The following is a 21275-nucleotide window of genomic DNA, read 5'->3' on the forward strand; positions in this document are numbered from 1 at the left end:
GTAGGTTAAGGGTGATTGGAATTGTAGCTCTGTGAGGGGAAAACTACAGTTCCCAGAATTCTCGGGGGAAGCCATGTGCTTTAAATGTGCATTTAAATGTATGGCTTGGAGATGGCATCGGTTTGCTATAGATATCATGATCTCCTGCCCAGTAATCATTATTAGGAAAAATATTTGAGAACCTCTGGGTAAAAAGATTACACTGGAGTGAGAATCTTTGTTGCAAGCAAGGATTCCAGAGCCAAAACATAGGGTAGCAGGGAAAGAGAGAGGCCAGACATTATGTTCTCATAACTTAAAGCCTAGGAAACCAGTTGCTGATTTGGATCAGTGGCTGTATGTATTTTCTTCCCACTGTTCTGTAGTCTGTGGACACAAGTGGATCAAACAGTTTATGGTGCATCCAGGGCAGGTAAATAAAGCCAGGAAACATGCCTTCTAAAGCCTGATGTTTATCCATGAAGGAGCTGAGTTAATTCTATAGGCAGAATTTACTCCACAGCAGCTGGGACTGTGCAGCTGTAGGGAACTGTCACTAGCAGCTTGCTTCCCAAGGGAGAATTTTCATATAGTATCCATGAAAGTGTCATTTGCCCCTGAGTAGGATGTGCTCTCCATATGTTTGTGGAGTTCCTAACTTTCAAGCAAGTACCTCACATGAGATGTGAAGGCCTCTGGTCTGACGTTTTTTGGATTTCCGCCCCTCCACCCCTGACTTTGAAATAATTGGTATTAAATATTCGTTTCTCTTTTTTTCTCCCTCCATGACAAAATTTTCAAGTGAGAATAGGCTTCATTTTGTTCCACACAAAGTATCTGACTGAAAGGGGTGTGTGTGTGTGTGTGCGTGCGTAATTTTCTGTCATTCGGAATTGGAAGCACCAGCTTCACAGAGGAGCATTTTTTAAAAAATGAAGTCAAACTATGTTAACTTCCCCAGGCTCCTATATATGTTTTCATGTTCAGTTATGCTCCATTCTGAGATCTGGCACTGAAGACTCTGGAAAAAGGAACATACATTATCTGAACTAAAAAATAAATAAAACCAGTCCTCTTACTCAAGGCATGGAGAAGCTGTGGCCCTCCAGATGTTGTTGACTACAACTTCCATTGGCCCTGACCATGGGCCTTTTGTTGGTAGCTGCCCAGAGTGGCTGGGATACAAGTAATAAATTATCATCATCACCATCATCTGATACTGAGTGTCAGTATTCTGCCCTGACTCCTCTGCCTCTGTTCTCCACTTCCTTCCCCAATGTACCATAACCTTCAAAATGGTTCTTACTGGCTTCGCAGCATGTTCACAACATGCTGAATTCTAGATATGACAACTGTCTGTGATGAGGGGATTCCACATATGCCACATTGCCACTAGAACATTACCGCCCCATCCAAATAATTATCAGTCGTGCATGCCTATTTTCAAAAGTGCTTGCTCTCCCTGTAGAGAAATGCCTAGCTGAAGCAGTGTACCCAATGGCCTGGTTCACGCAGCATGCTAAGCCAAACCATTGCTTTGTTCTCAGTTTACAACTCATGGTTAGTCACCAGTCTGGGTTCAGGCAACACACTGCAACCAAGCAATGGCTTAGCTCAATGCAGTGCAGCAGCAAAATGGCTGTGGAGAAGCAAAGCCATCATGATCTGCTGTCCAGGAGCTCACATTTGCTAAACCACGGCTTGGTTTAAAGTGATATGAGAACCAGGCCAGTGACTTCTATTAACACAATTGCAAGCCAAGCCAAACAAGGCAAAGCCACTCAAATTCTGGCTTGTCGGGACTGTTGGACAGTTACATAGCAGCACACCTGGGTTTGCTACTGTAAGGACATTTAACAGAGAGCTGCAGTCAGTCAGTTCTGGTCCTGACAAATGTACCTGCATGACACACATATTTTCAAATACCCGTTTGCTCTACTCACACATTTACATTTTTAGGCATAAGCCTAAAACTGTAATGTGTTGATCAGCGCTCATGGTGCTAATTATAGCTCTGATTTTTCTCTCTCTCTCTCCACTTTTAAATTATAGCTCTGATTTAATGCTTGTATTTTTATTGTATTTATGCACATATATAAATATAATTGTAAGCTACCTGGAGGCCCCATCAAGGGCCAAAAGGCAGAGCATAAATGATTTTATAAAGAAGAAACTTTCAGATAAGTTACTGCTGCATATCAAGTTGAAAGGGGTGCACCGACAGAACTGGTTTTGTGGTGGCTGAAAAGTCTTTTAGACTGGTGAGTGATCTCCATTCCTGCCCACGTCTATCACCATTTTTAGCTTATTTGACCTTTTGTGTACCACCATGAACACCAGATCTGGTGATGGTAGCAGCTGTTGGCACCCACCCACACTCTCTCTGGCTCACATCCTGGGTTGTTTAGCGTTGCAAACAAAACTGCTGGCTGCGTAGAAACTCTGAAATCAGGCAGGACATTCTGACTCTGAAATCAGGCAGCACATTCACAGACTGAATACCAGCTGAAGGGGAACCTCAGTGGGAGAGGGCTCTTGCCCTCACACCCTCTTTGTGGGCTTCTCAGAGGCATCTGCCTGGCAACCATGAAAAGCAGGATGCTGAATTATGTAGGCCTTTGGTCTGATCCAGAAGGGCTGTCATTGTGCTTTTAAAATGTCTCAGGTATTTACATTTTATACACACACAGAGGGTATATTTGAAACTTTAATATACAGTATTTAATGGCATGTATAGAAGACGAAGATAACTTGCCAACCTTACAAGAATTTTACTTAGGTGTTTACATTTTCCTATTACAGTGGTCCTCACAGCACACCTCATCCATGTTCCTACCTTGCGCATGGTGCGCACACATTTAAGTACTGCACTCCCCCACACAATAAACACGGAAACAGGGACCAATCCTTTCCCAGGGACTGCATGCACATTTATTGCGAGGAAACGCAACCCTTGTGTATACACCGCTATTCATTTATTTCACTAAATTTATATCCTGCCTTTCCTCCCTGACCATTCACCATATTTGTCTGGGGCTGATGGGAGTTGGGAGTCCAACTACGGAAAGTCACAAGGCCCCCATCCCTGCTAGAAACAAGGACATTGTGAGGGAAAATGTGGAAGAAATTGCTATCTGAGTGATATCAATGTTTTCGTTCCTCTCCTTCTCAGTTAGCCATCCCTCCTAAGTGTTGCAGCTACAACACACGAGAGAGCTGGATTTGACAATGGCAGTGCAATTTCTTTGATGGCGAGGCTGACTTTGAAGCTAACTCCTTTCACGTCATTGATCTCCAGAGGTTGCTAGATTCCCAGCCAGCATGCCCAATGGTCAGGGTGGGTGGGAGTTAGTTAGAAATATAGGAAGCAGTGGCTTCCTCATACCAAGTCAGACTGTTTTTCCGTATTGTCTACATTGACCAGCAGTGGCTCTCCAGGATTTCAGACAAGATGTGCCCTGGAGATCAACTCATAAACCTTCTGAATAGAAAGCAGATGCTCGACCAATGAGCTATGGCTGTAGTCAGGGCTTTTTTCAGCCGGAACTCGCCAGAACTCCATTCCGGCACCTCTCCGGTGAGCGCCATTGCCTTTATAAGAGAACAAGGGAGGCGTTTGTGATGAGTTCCAGAACTGCTTATTCTAGAAAAATAGCATTGGTAGTAGTTGACCTCTAAGAAGTTTCCTTGGTTTGTCAAGACCTACTCTCTCCTTCCCAAACACTGGAAGACTGGAAAAGGAAGCAGCCACCCGCTCCCCAATTTTTGGCCACTTCTTTAATGCCTGTAGTCAGTGCTATTTTTCTAGGAAAAGAGGTGCTGGAAATCACCATGAAGGCCTCCCTTGTTCTCTTATAATGGCAATGGCGCCCACCTGAGAGGGGCCGGAACTGAGTTCTGGCGAGTTCTGGCCCGGGGGTGGGGAATCTTGCTTGTAGTTGTTTCCACAACAGAACAACTGCATTAGCTGCTGCCATGATTGCCACAAGAAGAAATTGGATACAGTGGTACCTCGGGTTACATATGCTTCAGGTTACATACGCTTCAGGTTACAGACTCTGCTAACCCAGAAATAGTGCTTCAGGTTAAGAACTTTGCTTCAGGATGAGAACAGAAATCAGGCTCCAGCAGTGCGGCGGCAGCAGGAGGCCCCATTAGCTGAAGTGGTGCTTCAGGTTAAGAACAGTTTCAGGTTAAGAACGGACCTCCGGAACGAATTAAGTACTTAATCTGAGGTACCACTGTATTTATGCTACTCAAGATGCTCTGGTGCGATTTGCCCCCCCCATTGTCTCTTCATGCACAAGACAGATTCCTTTCCTACCTCCCATCAAGCCACACTTCTCCCCACCCCCATGGCATTGCTGTGCATTACCCAGCCAAGGCAACCGTCATACCCACAACGCTACAGGAATATTTTTTTCGCACACCTTCCTCCCTTTTTAGCATTGAATTCCACCACCACCCCCTCCTCTGCCGTTCAGATTCTCTGTCTCTGAACTGCTTGCGGCTTCTATTATAGCATGTAGACGCTTCGTTGGGGGTGGGGTAGGGATAAAAACAACAGTAATAATGTCAGGTGTGACAAAACATTTTTTTTAAAAAAATGCTAAATTGTCTCAAATCCTATAGAGGGGGAATAAAAAAAAAAACCTTGCTTGCACCCCCCTCCTCACACACTGTTCATCTAGCTGCCAGGTCACAATTCCCTGCTGCAGCTTCCAGGCCCGGTTGCTAGGCAACGCTTCCCCACTCCCTTTGCTGTGCAGCGTGTTGACTGCTACGGGGTCCCTTTCCCCCCCACAGAGCAGGCAGATCTGCTGAGGCGAAGACGTTCTCTTTACCCTGTACCACCCCAAAATGAAGGACTGGCTTTCCTTACCCCTTCCATCTCACGACCTTCACATTTATGCTTTTTTGTAACTGGCCTATTCACCTCAGTCAGTTATCTTAGCGTGGGGTTTATTCTACAACACGAGATATTGCTAAAGAATAGGTGGCCCTCGTCCCTGAAAAATGTTTTGTCCTGCTCGGGTTACTTTTATGTGACTTCTTCTCCATTATCTCCATTGGCTTGGGCTGGATAGCTCAGCTGGTTATAGAGTGTGGTGCTGATAATGGCAAGGTTGCAGGTTCAATCCCTGTATGGGACAACTGCATATTCCTGCACTGCAGGGGGTTGGACTAGATTATCCACAGGGTCCCTTCCAACTCTACAATTTTATGGCTCTTGTGGATGCTGTAGTACTTGGTGGGGGTGGATTACTCCTTTCCCTTTTATCATAAGTGGTACACATTTTTCAGGTGTGTTGCATTCTGCCATTTTCTTCACACTGGTGTTAAATTTCCCAAAACAAGATGTCACAGAGCATTGCATCTAGATCCTATCCTATCCTGTCGTCCCCCCACATTTTATCCTTACAAGAGCCCAGTGAAATAACTCCATCTGAGAGATAGTGAGCAGCCAAAAGTCGCTCAATGAGCTTCATGGCCGAGTGGAGATTTGAACCCGGGTTCTCCCTAGTCTTAGTCCGACACACTAACTTGCTATGCCACATTGGCATAGTGACAAGAAATCCTGGCATCTTCTCTGGAAGCCTGAACCACTAACCCACATTTGTGGGGGGATGGGGAGGCAGTTATGAACTGTGATCTGTAAAAAGGCACTTTGCACATGCTTAAACTCACCCCAGTGCCCTAAAGATCCAAGACTCAAATGACACCTTGCCTCGTGCATTTGTTAACAGTAGATGAAAATCTCGGGTTTAAAATAAGTATGAGATTAGTAACTAACAGCAGATTTATATTTGTGGCCGTACATCATGGCTATCAAATTGACTTACCATATATATACCTCACATTGTCATGGGGCCACTTCATAAAACTGTGGTGAAAGCATATCAGGTTCCTTGTGGGAGGCAAATGTATGTTTTAAAAGGCATGTACCCTGGTGCCAAGAGACATGCACGTGCGATAGGGAGCCATGATTTACTGGCATTTATCACTTAATGTACATGCCTTAAAAAAACCCCACACATTTGCCCTTAGTTTGAGCATGTCTTGAGACGGCTACATGGGTAGGTTCTCCAGAGGGTCAGAGGCCCTCCTGCCAAGGGCTGAGATCAGCTGTGGTTGTTGTGTCCATTTGGGCGGGCAAAACGGGAAGGCAGGGAATCTAAGTCGATGGTACCAGAGTGGGTGACAGATGGAGCCAAAGCCAATGGCAAGCAGAGCCAGCTAATTCTAGTTTTGTTCCCATCTTCCTCCTGATGAGTTCTCCAAAGGCAACATGGTGGTTAAGGAGAAGAGAGCTGACAGGTAGTACTACCCTGCTGACTAGCTGTAAGTCAGAATGCATGCTGGACAGCTCAGTTGGTTAGAGCATGGTGTTGCTAATGCCAAGGTTGCAGGTTCGATCCCTGTATGGGACAACTGCATATTCCTGCATTGCAGAAGGATGGTCTAGATGATCAACAGGATCCCTTCCAACTCTACGATGCTGTGAATAGCCTATGAATAAGGCAGGCAGGTAGGGGTGGGTGAGGGCAGGCTGAAGTTGGTGGGCCAGTGCCCCATGTACCCTAATGGATTTGCCCTCTGCTGGCTGAAATTCAGATCCAGCCTTGCTAGAAGCATGGGCCAGTTCCTCTGAAAGGGTACGCATTTTACATGGGTAGGCAAACTAAGGCTCTGGCCCAATCACCTTCTCGATCCGGCCCGCGGACAGTCTGGGAATCAGCGTGTTTTTACATGAGTAGAATGTGTCCTTTTATTTAAAAATGCATCTCTGGGTTATTTGTGGGGCATAGGAATTTGTTCATCCCCCCCCCCCAAAAAAAAATAGTCCGGTCCCCCGACAAGGTCTGAGGGACAGTGGACCGGCCCCCTGCTGAAAAAAGTTTGCTGACCCCTGGATTAGAACTTCCACTTAAAATCTAAAGGCCAAGCCTGAGGTGATGGAAGCAGGCCTGTTTACTTGAGGTGACATAAGCAGAGGGTGGAAGGGGAAACTGACAAAACAAGGTGCTTCTTCATACATAATTTGACACGGCTATCGTAGCTAATAATCACAATCCATTTATCATCCGATGTAGCGATGGCCCAAAGCTTAGATTGCTTTTGTGCAGGGGTAGGAGGAAGGTTAGACATGTTCAGGGAGCCCAGGTCTAGGGACAGCGGTCTCAGGATATGGGCTGAAGGCACCTTGAAGATCTGGGTCAGGTCAGTGCTGAGATTGGTGACCAACTGGGAACCACACGTGCATCACCTTGTGTTCCATTGTAGAAGAAAGGTGGGATAACCGTGCAGGAAAGAGGGAATGTTTTTGTTTTAAGTTGTCAGCCGCAAGAACCAAATCCACCTCCAGCGATAGCACCAGACGAAGGCTGTTGCCATCAGGTCATAAGAACTGCCAGTCGGAACAATTGTTCCATCTAGATTGGTATTATCTATGCACCAACTGGCAGCGGCTCTCTGAGTCTCAGCCAAGGATCTTCCTGCTCTATTAGGATGTGGCAGGTTTTGGGAACATAGGAAGTGGCCTTGTACTGACTCAGATGACTGATTCATCTAGCTCTCCAGAGTTTCAGACAGGGGACATTCCCAGACCAACCTGCAGACGAACAGAGCTGGGGACTTTCTGCCTGAGCCACACCTGTTTTGCCTTGCCTGGTTTTGTTTTTGGCATGATAGTGCCTGAACATCCCAAGCTATGACCAGGATTCAGCGATGGCTGATTCAGACAGAGTAGGCTCACAGGAAGAGAAGGAACAATCTCCCTGTAGAATATCTTTTGTACGTTAAACACAGAGGAAAAGCGAGGAAGCAATGCCTATACTCCCCCTCTCCAGTTCTCTGTGGACACCTAAACTGGAATTCCGACACCATCCATTCTCTGCATTTGTTCATCAACATTTTTAGCAGTTCAGGATGACTAATCCCATCTGTAGCTGTGGCTTAGCATCCTCAGGTGACACAGCAAAAGGACCACCAGATAGGATTCAGCAAATGCCTCTCCTTAAGCAGGAGCTCTTAAATGAGACGCCTGCCGGCTAATCCAGGGAAGGCTTTGTTCCTGTTTGCAAACTTTTAACGTCTCTCTCGTGCAGCTTGCTACACACACTTGACTCATCCCCCCACCCCCAACTGCAGTATCAAAGTGGACTCTTTAATCCATTCTGCACAGGGTCGGTTTTCTCGTTTGCACATCAAAGGTATATTTGTTGTGCAGCCTGCACATTTTCTTCACAAGAGCAAAGTACTATATTATGTGTCTATTTAAAAAATGTCAGTGCTTCCCCTTCCCCCAGCATTCTTTGCAACTGTGCTTGCAATATACACCTACAGTTTTGTGGCATCATTAGTTACTTAGCAGCAGTCCATGGTTTCTTCTTCAAATCACTTTCATGTCATGCTATTTTTTTTAGTATTCTTTTAAGGTGGGTGTTTTTTTCCTTAGGTACCGGTAGTTTTTAGTTGTTTGGGATAGGAATGCACACTTTGCAGTATTGTGATTTGTGGTGGGCTGTTTGATTGCTTTTTTGCATTTTTCAGTGGAAAACAGCATAACTGTCTTATTGTTACTGAAAGTTCCCCATCTCCAAGACTAAAATGCAGTCAGTGCATGCTTTTGAATGGTCCTGTGGAAAGACCCCTGGCTGGCCCCCTCTAGCAACTGGAGTCCAGTGCCTTCAACAAAGGCCCAGCAGGCAGAAACCTAGCAAGTGCAACTTTTCTCTAGTATGGGTGATTCGAGGGTGTGAAAAGCGTGCAGTTCCTGAATTTCCACATCATTGAAATCACCTTGTTGGAAACAGAGTCACACCAGCTGAATTCCTGCCTGCAACACATCAGACAAATAAAGCAGGCAACCAACTAACCACTCCCTGAAATTTAAAAGGAGACTGTCACACTGTGTGTTGAAATGGGGTGTGGGTGGGGAGAATAGCCAGGGCCAGAGTTGACCCCTATATGTGAGAGGAGCATGGCAAGTATGTGGTAAAATCCTGTTTTTTAAAAAATATCAAAATAACAAAACAAAAAAAAACACCTCAACACCCCCAGCAGATATGGGAGGATGCGCAGTTAGGCAATTTCAAACCCTTAATGGTTTTATGAGAGGCAGGGCTCTTTAGACACTAAGTGGTATTACTTACCTACTACATTTGGAAGTACTCCTGTTCCTTCTGCAGAGTGGCACCCTTGATATCTGCTCCAAGGTCCTGCCTGGACATTGCGACTGCAGATGTGCTGCTCTCACAGGCAACATCTCTTCATCCTGTGGCTGCAAAGGGGGAAATAAGAATCTGATGCACACCATACAAAGTGTACATTCTCTAAGCCCCATTCCACTGTTACCCAAAAGAACTTTTAAGCTACCAAAGGGATTGCATCTTCATCATTTAACAATTCGCGGTGAGGAATAAATTGCCCCTCTTAATTCAAGGGATTTTGGGTGAAGGGTACAGAACTAAGCTTGGTTCACCCACACTCCTCCTCCAGAGTATTTTTCAAATGTGGGTCTCCAGCTGTTGTTGGACTGCAGTTCCCATCATCCCTGGACCCCTGGTCCTGCTAGCTAGGGATGATGGGAGTTGTAGTCCAACAACAGTTGGAGACTCAAGTTTGAGAAACACTGCAAATGTGAAGAAGAATGTGGTTTCATAGGTTTAAGGACCATGGGGGTAAATGGATATGTGTATATCTGAGTGCAAATGCTGATCTACCTGTTCTGTATGGTTTTCAACTGAATGCACAAGTTACCATCTACATCAAGTTCGACATTTGAATCTATATCCAGCATCCCTACTGAAGCACACACCTGATTTAGGCCTGCTGCCCTTAACCCAGCAAGTGGTACCCACAATGAAGGCTGCTTACCTGCCTGGGGATCAGGCAAGGAGGATCTTCTCATGGTCCCATCAACAAGGGTAGCTTGTTGTATGGTAAATTGTCTTAGGGTCTTCTCTGTGGTGACCCCCACCCCCGGTGATTTTTCAACATCAGCTGAAAACATATTTTCACACAGGCATCTGGTGAGAGCCTAGACGGATATATTTTTATGCATGCCGCTGAACTGTTTCAATGGTTGGATACTGTGTTTTTTTTAATCTTGTTTGAAGTCATGCTTCATATTGTTTTGGAGCCGTTGTTGAATCCAAGGAGATGGAGACCAGTAGCCTTCCATGTATGACTGCATGCAAGAGCCACCTAAACAGAATGACTATTTATCATGTTTGAAAATGACAAGTCTGAATCCTGCCAAGTGCCCCAATAAAAAAGGGGGGTCTGTTTACTGCAATACAGGGAAGGGAAGGATGACTTGCATATTTAGCTGCTGCCATTGCATTTGTTTAAGCCTTCCTGGTTAGCTGGTTGTACCAAATAAATGTTAGAATTACCAATAATGAATAATAAGAGGCAATTGCCTAACCCAGTAACATATGAGCAGCTGTCATTTTCTACCTCTTTTTCCTCTAGAGCTCTGAGGGAAGCTGATGTGAGCATTATCAGCAGCGGAGGTCAACTCTAATGACTTTTCACCTTTTCTTATCCATATTTAGGTTCATTTGCTTGAGCCATTTAGGTTTGCTGCGCTAAACCATAGCAACCTTGCCTAAGCTGTCCCTTACACACTTCTGCCATCAGTGCAGGGTTAGAATAAAAGAATCGTAGAATTGTAGAGTTGGAAGGGATCCCAATGGTCATCCAGTCCAACCCCCCCCCCCAATGCAGGAATATCAGCTAAAGTATTCATGGCAGATGATCATCCAATCTCTGCTTAATAACCTCCAAGGAAGGAGAGCCCACCACCTCCCTAGGGAGTCTCTCCCACTGTCTAACAATTCTTACTGTGTTAAACCCAGAGAGGTGGGCTGGAAAATTCCCTTGACTCCATTTTTCTGCAGAAAATGTCCTGGTTTTAGAAAGTCATTGGCCTCATTTGCACATCACTTTAAACCACAATGAAAACTGAGCTAAGGTTTAAATATGCACATGCAGTGTGCTAGTACAAGTACACTCTGGTGAAATCATGGAAACTTTTCTCCTGCTAGGATTGGAGCATGCTTTAGCTTAGCATTCCTTCTGAACCCTGGGCTTGTGGTTTGTTCCCCACAAAGAAACCATGAGTGGTAAACAAGAAGAAATCTTGTGGCTAGTCAGGAGAGAAACAAACACCAAGTGCAGGTTTACTCGTAACACTAAGCTAGACTGTGACTTATTCCCAGGTGAAGAACAGCAGAAGGAGGGGAGCAAAGCATGTACAATTTCCACAGTCTGCATCAGCCATGCTGCCTGTTCACATTTAAACCATAGTTTTGTGCAACTACAGATGAAGGTGATGTGGAAATGAGGTCAATTTTTCATAAAATTAACTAGCAGCGCAACAAGCGAACTACTGTAAACAGCATGCCAGGTTGAGCAACCAGAATAGATATAATACCAGTCAAATCTAAAATAAAAGTTGCAATTAACTTTTTCCAGGTTGCTATACCTAGGAAGTGGGACGTGGGTGGCGCTGTGGTCTAAACCACTGAGCCTCTTGGGCTTGCCAATCAGAAGGTTGGCAGTTCGAATCCACGCAACGGGGTGAGCTCTCGTTGCTCGGTCCCTGCTCCTGCAAACCTAGCAGTTCGAAAGCACGTCAAAGTGCAAGGAGATAAATAGGTACTGCTCCAGAGGGAAGGTAAATGGCGTTTCCGTGCACTGCTTTGGTTTCGCCAGAAGCGGCTTAGTCATGCTAGCCACATGACCCGGAAAGCTGTCTGTGGACAAACACTGGCTCCCTTGGCCAGTAAAGCGAGATGAGCGCCGCAACCCCAGAGTCGTTCACAACTGGACTTAACTGTCAGGGGTCCTTTACCTTTACCTATACACAGGAAGCACATCTATTTATGCATGTGGGTCTTCATAGTCATGTTACAATTAATGACGACTGTTTCCAGTGCCTTCATTTGGGTGTAAAGGTGGCATGCAACGCTGTTGTTCTGCCAGTACTGCAGACTTCTGCTCATGCCCTGTAACCTTCCCTTTCTCTTCTCTGTGCACCCTCAAAATCTGCTACAGAGTGCTGGTGTACAGTGCTGGATACAATCCCAAAAATCTAATGTGAAGGAAATGCATGCTACGGAGTTGTCGTATTTTTAAAATATTTACAAGCATACCAATAAAAAATAAGTTCCCAAGGCAAAGCTTGGGATTCCCTTGCCCATAATGCTTCAATCACATTAACAGTGTGGTTTAAATCCTATGCATGTTTACTCTCACTGTGCTCAAGAAGGTGTGTTTAGGATTGTAGCCTGTGCATTTTATGGGTTCCACCCCACCCCATTATAGTTCAGTTCAACAACTTTTGACGGTTGGGGCGGGGGGACTTTTCCACATGTCTCACTATACTACAGCTTGTAAAATTTGCATCTTTTTAAAGTTTTGCTTTCGAAATGCAAGTACAATTAAAAATGCAAAATCAGTAACTCATCAGGTGAGATGGTGGAGAGGATCACAAAATCCAAACTGATATTTATACCAGGTCAGACTAATTCATATTCCACAAGTGTCTTGGAAAGAAAACAGAAGACATCCCGTTTTGGCCCACGAGAGCACAGCGGTGAGAGCACCGTGATCTTGCGCAATTCCAAACTGAGATCTTCCCTCAAATAAAACACTTTTCCAGGCCACGATCTTGCACGGTGCCCCAAAACATACATTTTTTTGGTGCTGTACTCTCATGCAAGAGCATTGACCCTTCCAAAAAAGTGTGTCTTTTGGGTTCTGTGATCTCCTGCACATCACATGACTCCTGCAGGAACACTGCTGGGAAGGCGTGCATCCCAGTTTTGGGACTCAACATATTGAAGCATATGCTATTTGCTTGTTTAGCCTAGCAAGACCTACTCTGTCAGTATCTCTCTAAGGTCTTTAAAACTGGGGATGTTCAACATTGAACCTGGAACCTTCTACGTGCACAACACGTGGTTTGTTCCTGTGTAGATCATGAGTAGGGAACCTGTGGCCCTCCATATGTTGTTGGGACCACAACTCCCATCATCCTTGAACATAGGCTAGGCCAGCTGGGGCTGATGGGAGTTGGAGGCACAAGTTCTTCATCCCTGCTGCAGATGGCTGGTGTATATGCCTCAGCTGGTAGCTATTCTCAAGGATCAGAAAAGCCAAGAGATACACAACACAAACCTTCCAACAAGTCCCTGAGCAGAGCACAACTTGCATCCCACTTAAAGCACTTGCAGCTGCTCCACATTGCCATTTCTCCCAGTGAGTGCATAATAGACGCCATTTTATATATCTGTGCTCAAGACGCAGGTATGCAGATGTCTCAGCCACCCATTTGTGTGCTTGTACCCACAGCATTGTACAGCACACGGCAAGCATTCATGTTCATTCCATAAAGCCATCCTAACTTCCACCCTGAACAGACAGGGGCAATGAACATGAAAGTTACATTTTAAAGACCTTTTGTAAAAGAGAGAGAAAGAAAGAAAGAAAGAGACATTGATAGCAGCATGTGGCCCAAATTAGGTATGGATATCTGGAGTGTTTTTCTGGGCTGATTTCTGAGATACACAATCACACTTGCTCCTTGATAAATGTCAGTTGTCTGCATGATTGGCTTTAGGCTCCTGCTCTGTACTTGTTAGCGATGTATTCTGGAACACAGGAAATAAAAGGGGTCCGCTCCCATTGATGTGAATGCCCGTTCTGATAACAAGCAGGTGTAATATTATCCGCTAGCACACATGTGGCTATAGATATTTTTGAACAATTTCTGCATTCACATTGCAACTTAAGGGTACTCTTAAAATATATCATAGGTCTGCAGTTTTGTTCCAGCCCTAGCTAATATTGATCGCTATGGCCTAAAAAAAAAAAAAGCTACTGTGAAATGGCTTTTACCATCTTCAGATTTCTGAAGAATCTGCTCACTCTTTCCATACGCAAGCTGCTACCCTCACCAACTGCTTGCTACAGAATACAAAGTTCTGCCAGCACATGGAAGACAAAAGGCGCTTCCTCTGTTTTTCTGCTCAGACAAAGTGAAAGGCCTTTGCACTCACAGATGTTTGGATGTTGCAACCCAGCAGTGTGCATGGATTGTGGATGATATACGGAGGAAGCAGGCTGAAAATCCAGATAATCTGAAGACAGCAACATCTCCTTCACTGTAGGCTGCTGGATTGTTTTAAAATGGATTTTAAAACATATTGCAGGACTTGCCCACCCAAACGGTATAATCGCCACATTCTACCTATGCAATGCAACTGTTTCGATTCTTATATTCTGTATCCACTGTTCTCTCACACTCCAGAGTGCACTTCCTGCCATTTGAGTTTAAATTGCCACCATCTGTCTTATTTATCTATGATTCTATGATTCTATGATCTGTCTTATTTATTTTGCTCAAAAATTAAGACCAGGCTTTACTCTCACAAAGGGTCATGTGGCTTTCCCCATTTTGGGGGTGAGTGGTAGTGTGAGAAACAGAGAGTTCCAAGTTACTTATGTGCTGAAGCACAGTTGTTAAGACTCTTAAGATTATCCATGCAGAAAATAACACACACGAAGAGATTCAGTTTTAACTCCCACAGAAATGCAGGTCCATACATTAATAATCACTCAGCTTTCCTTACGTAACTCTTGAAAATTAACTACCTCGGGGATAAGCAGTTCTGTATTTCATCATGCCTATTGGACAGTCCTAAAAGTGCTTTCTGCAGAGAGACAGTGGTTTCTGCAACAAGACTATCCTCTTTTTTTCCCTATTTAAAAACGTGATCCCAGTTTAGTTCCTGTTCTCTTTTCTCTTAGCTGTCCACCAGTCCTCTTCCCACTACTCTCTATCCATCTTGCTTTGTTGTCAAAGCAACAGGACATAGAGCTATGGAGACAGACAAAATTGCTAGTTTAAGTCCCTTAACCAACCAGAAGCTGAAGTGAAGGCAGGCAAAAATCAATAAGAAAACCTGCCTTGTCATTGGCATACCCAGAAAGCATATAATAGCTCTCCTATCTACTTCCTGCCTTTAACTGTGAAGTGCAATTAAGACTGAACTTTAAACAAGTTTGATTTTATTCTTCTAACCTGACTAACCAAGTCTCAGTGACATATCAGGAGATAGGCTATTAAACATCTAAAGAGCACCCACATACTGACGGATTTCTTATTTTGTATGAAGGAACAGGCAAGTAGGCTCCTTCAGGCGTGAGGGCTCCATTCATTCTTATGCACTTCTCTCAAGTGTATCTCCCACCATATCCTGAAGATCTGGGGCAGCCAGTGTACTAGAAAGAGAAATGTACAAATACCCTTTTGTATTCTGTTATTGTTGTTGTTAGTAATACTGTAAAGATAAAACTTGTATACAGCCCTTCATCCAAAGATCACGGGGTGGTTCGCAACATAAAAATACAAAATGAGAACACAAAATACATAACAAAAACAAAACAAAATCAATATCCCCCCAAACCACATTTAAAAGGCCATAGAATGTTAATCAGCCAAAGGCCTGGTTAAAGAGAAACGTTTTTGCCTGGCACCTAAAGACATGTAATGAATTAATCTGGACTGAGCTTCAGTTTGTTGGCTCTCATCCAGTCCATTACCAGGGCACAACATTAAATAGCTAGAAATGCAAGAAGCATTTAAAACCCACATATTTCCTCTGTATCTTTTAAAATTGATGTTTATTGCAAATTTATTAGAGAAGAAAGAAAGAAAACCACAAAACCTGAACAAAAATACAATACAATAAGCATCTACATATCTTATAACCATAGTTCCCAAAGCCAGCTCAGAAAGAACCACAAGACTTTGCTTGTAAACACTCCTTGGGGACACACACAGGTTGTTGGAGCTCCCTGGAGAGGAAATCCCATAGTTTTATACATTTCCTTGATGTCAAGAGAGAGAGAGAGAGGCAGAACATTGTGCATGGGAGATATTGTTAAGAAGTCTCTCATGATCTCTGATTTCTGCCAGACATGGGTGCCTGTCCCATTCCATTTAAAGCTGTTGCACACACTGACTGGAGCAGTTGTTCCATCAATAAGTGGACTGTCACAATCTGCAGCTGATGAAACTTCTAGGTCAGCGGTGGGGAACTTGTGGCCTTGCAGATGTCACTGGACTCTTAACCTGCATCAGCTTCCAGCCAGCAGAGCCAATGACCAATTATCTGGACATCTGCGAGTTTTCCACTGTGTTAATCAAGGGCTCCGCTATGTAAAGTGTATCGCGGTGGCACCTGTACACAGCCCTCTCCAACATCGCCACTATCTCCAGACAAATCAAAAAGGCTATGTAGTGCCATATCGAGCATCATCAAAATGTCACCACTCAGCATGAATTGGAAGGAGAAGCCAATAGGTGGGCAAGCCTGGCTTCTCTTGCCAGAGTGCAGTAACAGTCCAGGCACCCACACCCTCCACCACTATTGTGATGTGGAGCACACAGCAGCACAAAGAGCCAGCTGCACTGTACTATTATTCCTTGTCTCTGGAGCCTGATGATGAGTACGCAGTCAGACAGGCTCTAGAAAGTCACTACTCCATCATTTATGGCAAGGGATGCTTTTTAGATTCCCTGTTAACAGGGGTTTGTTTTTCTCCTCATGCGATGCAATCCACGCAGTGCACAAGAGGTTTCTGATGGGGGAAAGCTTTCATTCATTTTTATTTTTTCCCCAAGAAAATGAAGAAGCACAACTTAAGTCTCCACAAAAATAGATGCTGCTGTGTGCAGTTGTACCTTGCGAAAGGAAGGATGGCTTACAGCGAGTATTCCAATCTATATGTAAAAGCAATGGGAGGATAAAGATTAGGCATAAGTTTCAGCGCTACTACAAATTTCAGTGACTTTTCCTGCAGGCAGCAGGAGAGTTAAAGAAGTAAAGAGTTTTTTCTCCCCTGTGTGATGTGGGTGGCAACACGTTGGAGCATCTTAATATGAATCACAGAACCACAGAATTGTAGAGTTGGAAGGGACCACGAGGGTCATCTAAAAAGCTGGAATCTTTTTTTGCCCAACGTGGGGCTCGAACCCACGACCTTGAGATTGAGCCTCATTTCTCTTTCTTCCCCATGCACCATTTGAACTGGAAAGCCCTCCAAACACCGTGCCATATTCCACATTAATTCCGACTGATCCTCAAACTGCAAACTACCCGCTCCGTTCACCCACGTCTGCTAATCAGCTTCACGTACATCTTTCTTGTTTGTTTCTGGTGAACCGCGGTGCATCGTTTAGGAGCTTTCTTGGGGAGCGTAAGAAAACGCCTCCCCCTTAAAACCCTCCCTTTGAAACCCAAAAGCCTCAGGGCTTGAAAAACACTCTGATCTGGGAGGCTTCTTCCAGCGTTGCCCGCAAAGAGGTCTCGCCCAACGCCTTGCGATCGCGGGCGCGCGCCACCTTGTGGAGTTTCTAGCGCCGAGTGGCCCCCTTCTTTGCACAGGAAATGCTCGTTTTTACTTCAGTAACCAAGATCCTTTAAGCAGGAAGTTAGGTGTGGTCTGTAGAAGGAGAATCACATTTAAAAAAATAAATAAAAAGCAACATCGCTACTCGCCCCCCCCCCCGCGCACAAAATAAAGAAGGAAAAAAGGATGGTGGCGTTTTTGCTGCATCTTCACGAGGATCGTGTGCCAAACCCCTATAAGCGAACGATCCTATAATAAGGGTAATAATGCATGACTTATGCATCTGCAGTCTTGACAAAAGGACCGTGTGTGTGTGTGTGTGCGTGTGCGCGCGCGCTGTTTCCTAGACGTGGTTTTCTACCCACTATCCCATTTTTATTGCTAACGTTCCCGTCGCCGCCTTTTTGGACCGCGCATGTTTTGCCTGTGACAGGGAACCTTTGCACATCGGAGGCGCCGCAGGTGCGCTTCGTCCGCAGCACCGAAACCTGTTTTCCTGCTGCACACCTGCAGGAGTGTGGTGTGTTTGTCTGTGTTACTGGAGACGGAGAGGGAGGAGAGAGAGGCTGCAGCTAATCCCCAAAGAGAAGGACTCCCGAGGCGCGAAGCCGATGGACACTAGTTTTGTCTATACCTTGGGGGCGGGAGATAATGTTTTAGGCTGCAGACTCCTTCGCCGCGTGCCATATTCATCTTATCATTGCTATTCCGATAGATCATCTGGCACTCAAGCTGTTAATCTTCTGTTGCTGTTACTATTTAATTGTTTGGATAATGTGCTTTGCTTATTCAGGGTGGTTGGGTTGGTTTATATATATATATATGTATATAAAAACAAAAATAGGATGTGGCACAGATTACACTTTGGATTTAAGCTTTAAGCATCTTTTTCATCGGATTATTTTTATTTTTCAGTGACATATGCGTTGAAAAGATTTCCATTCTCAGTTCTGGGAGGAAAAAATAAATAAAATGCTTACATTTGAAAGTAATAGGCTTAATTTTTAAGAATAGGGCTTGACTGTTGTTATTATACGAAGCCCATAATTCAATTAAGGATTCCTCCCATCCCTAAATCTATGTACTGTTTTTTGGTGGGACGGTGCTGTATTCAAGTGTCCAAGCCTGATTCCTTGCTCCTTGTGAATACAGTGGTACCTCGGGTTACATACACTTCAGCTTACATACGCTTCAGGTTACAGACTCCGCTAGCCCAGAAATAGTGCTTCAGGTTAAGAACTTTGCTTCAGGATGAGAACAGAAATCGTGCTTTGGCAGTGCGGTGGTAGCAGGAGGCCCCATTAGCTAAAGTGGTGCATCAGGTTAAGAACAGTTTCAGGTTAAGAACGGACCTCCGGAACGAATTAAGTACTTAACCCGAGGTACCACTGTATATGCATATATATCACAGTCCTCTGGGTGCAGCAGGAGTGCCATACCACCAAATCTTGTAGGTGACAGTAATGGGCTCTCTGTGGCGACAGTGAACAGGAAGTGAAGCAAACCCCACCCCTCCAGCCCCAGTCTCTAATAATACAGAAATGCTTCTTTTTAAAATACTCCCTAACTTAGCTGACTCAGCATACCAGCAAAGGGAGCTGCCAGACTATTTGCCAGATTTATTGGGGTGACTTTTTGTCACCATAGGCAGCTATTGCCCCCATCACCACACGTAGAAAATCCCCTCGCCTCATGGCATTTATGTCTGACAGGACAGCTATTTTCCTAGGACAAAAACTGCTTGACCTGGTGGCTGAGGGGGTATTGTTTACAGCCCCTCCAAGTGTCCCCATTTTCCAGGGACAGTCCCAGATTTACAGAAGCTGTCCTGCTTTCTGATTTGACCCCAGAATGTCCCACTTTTCCTATTTTCATCAGAGGGTATGGAGTTAAGTGACCTCCAAGCCAAGGAGAAAACCTTTAGAAGACATCTGAAGGCAGCCCTGTATAGGGAAGTTTCTAATGTTTAATGTTTTGTTATGTTTTTATATGTGTTGGAAGTCCGCCAGAGTGGCTGGGGCAACCCAGTCAGATGGGCGGGGTATAAATAAAGCGATGATGATGATGGTGATATTATTATTATTATTATTATTAATAATAATAGAATAAAGGTAAAGTTACCCCTGACTATTAGGCTATCATATTGATAGCTAGGTGCCCAGTTTCTGGGCAATTTGATATTTATATCTAGGAATCTGAGGGTGGCCTCTAAAGGTAAAGGGACCCCTGACCATTAGGTCCGGGCGTGGCTGACTCTGGGGTTGCGGCGCTCATCTTGCTTTACTGGCCGAGGGAGCTGGCGTACAGCTTCCGGGTCATGTGGCCAGCATGACTAAACCGCTTCTGGCAAACCAGAACAGCGCACGGAAACGCCGTTTACCTTCCCGCCAGAGCGGTACCTATTTATCTACTTGCACTTTGATGTGCTTTCAAACTGCTAGGTTAGCAGGAGCAGGGACCGAGCAACAGGAGCTCACCCCGTTGGGGGATTCCAACCGCCGACCTTCTGATCCACAGCCCTAGGCTCTGTGGCTTAACACATAGTGCCACCCACGTCCCTAATGATAGAATAGGACATCCCTATTTTCATCAGAGAAATGTTGGAGTGCATAGCATATATGTATGCATAGCATATATGTATGCATATATGCTATGCACTTCTGTAGTAGGCAGAAAGACAAGTTTGATCCTGTGCACTGCGTTCAATATGAGAATATACTCAGTTATTATTTTGCTGACTCCAGAATTCAGCCTTTTACTCAGTAGTGGACCTTGGGGTCTCAAATGTCAGCGGAGACCTGTGTAGAGCCCAAACTCGGCATGCTGCCTCTTGCTCCACTCCAAATCATAGTTGTGGTGTCCCCGAGGCGCCACACCCAGTGTGACCAAATTGGTTCCGGTCCCCTAAATCCAGCTCTGGACTGGATGGGAGCCCCTCAATTGAGACTGAATCCCAATAAGAAAAAACTGCTGTGGGAAGGTGGGAGGTTCCCATATCCTGGAACTAGGATATATGACTTGTTCTGGGAGGGGTTATACTCCCCACAGAAAAAAATGGGTTCATAATCTGGGATTATTCCAGTAACCCACTTTGTCAGTGATGTCTCAAGAGGATTCTGTGGCTAAGAATGTGCATGCCCAGATTAGACTGGTTTTCCAGCTAACTGTTGTTCCTGGGCTGGGATAGCCTGGCCTCAGTTGTCCGTTCTCTAGTGACCTGCTTGGACTACGTTAGTGTGCTCCACATGGGGCTGCCCTTGAAGACAGTCCACATTGGCTGCAGAATGCTGCTAGGTTAGTGAATGGGCAGCTTGATGAGACCATGTGTTACTGTGTTATTAGCATAGAGTTGTTGTGCTTGAGTGAATTTTGCAAACTGTATTGATTTCTAATCTGTAATGGGAAGAATAAAATAGCACTTAACATATTAGGAATGTTATTTTTATTCCCTTAAAGTCCTTGTGATGTAGATGATTACACCTCATTTTACAGGCGAGGACTACAGCAAAGGAAAACATCCACCTGCCTAGCTAACAAGCTATTTGATAAGTTTTTAGAAACCAGGCAAAGGTTTTTCTTCAACCAGGCCTTTGGCTGATTAATATTCTATGTCCTTTTAAAAGTGGTTTGGTTTTTTTTGGAGGGAGGGGAGAGTATTGGTTTTGTTTTGTTATTATTTTTATTATGTATTTTGTGTTTTCATTTTATATTTTTATGTTGTGAACTGCCCTGTGATCTTTGGATGAAGGGCAGTACAGTCATGCCTTGGATCCTGAACGCCTTGCGAGTCAAACATTTTGGCTCCCGAACACCGCAAACCTGGAAGTGAGTGTTCCAGTTTGTGAATGTTCTTTGGAACCCGAACG

At 44.7% G+C, this 21275-nt stretch overlaps 1 protein-coding gene across 2 annotated transcripts in view; it reads left to right on the forward strand.

Moving 5' to 3' along the window:
* LOC309540018 (sodium channel protein type 2 subunit alpha) overlaps nucleotides 1-21275 on the forward strand; it is a 94740-nt gene that overhangs the window by 15157 nt on the left and 58308 nt on the right. The gene's annotated exons all lie outside the window — the stretch shown is intronic.

The sequence above is a fragment of the Podarcis vaucheri genome (assembly GCF_965113315.1).
Source record: "Podarcis vaucheri genome assembly, chromosome: 1".
NCBI lineage: Eukaryota > Metazoa > Chordata > Lepidosauria > Squamata > Lacertidae > Podarcis > Podarcis vaucheri.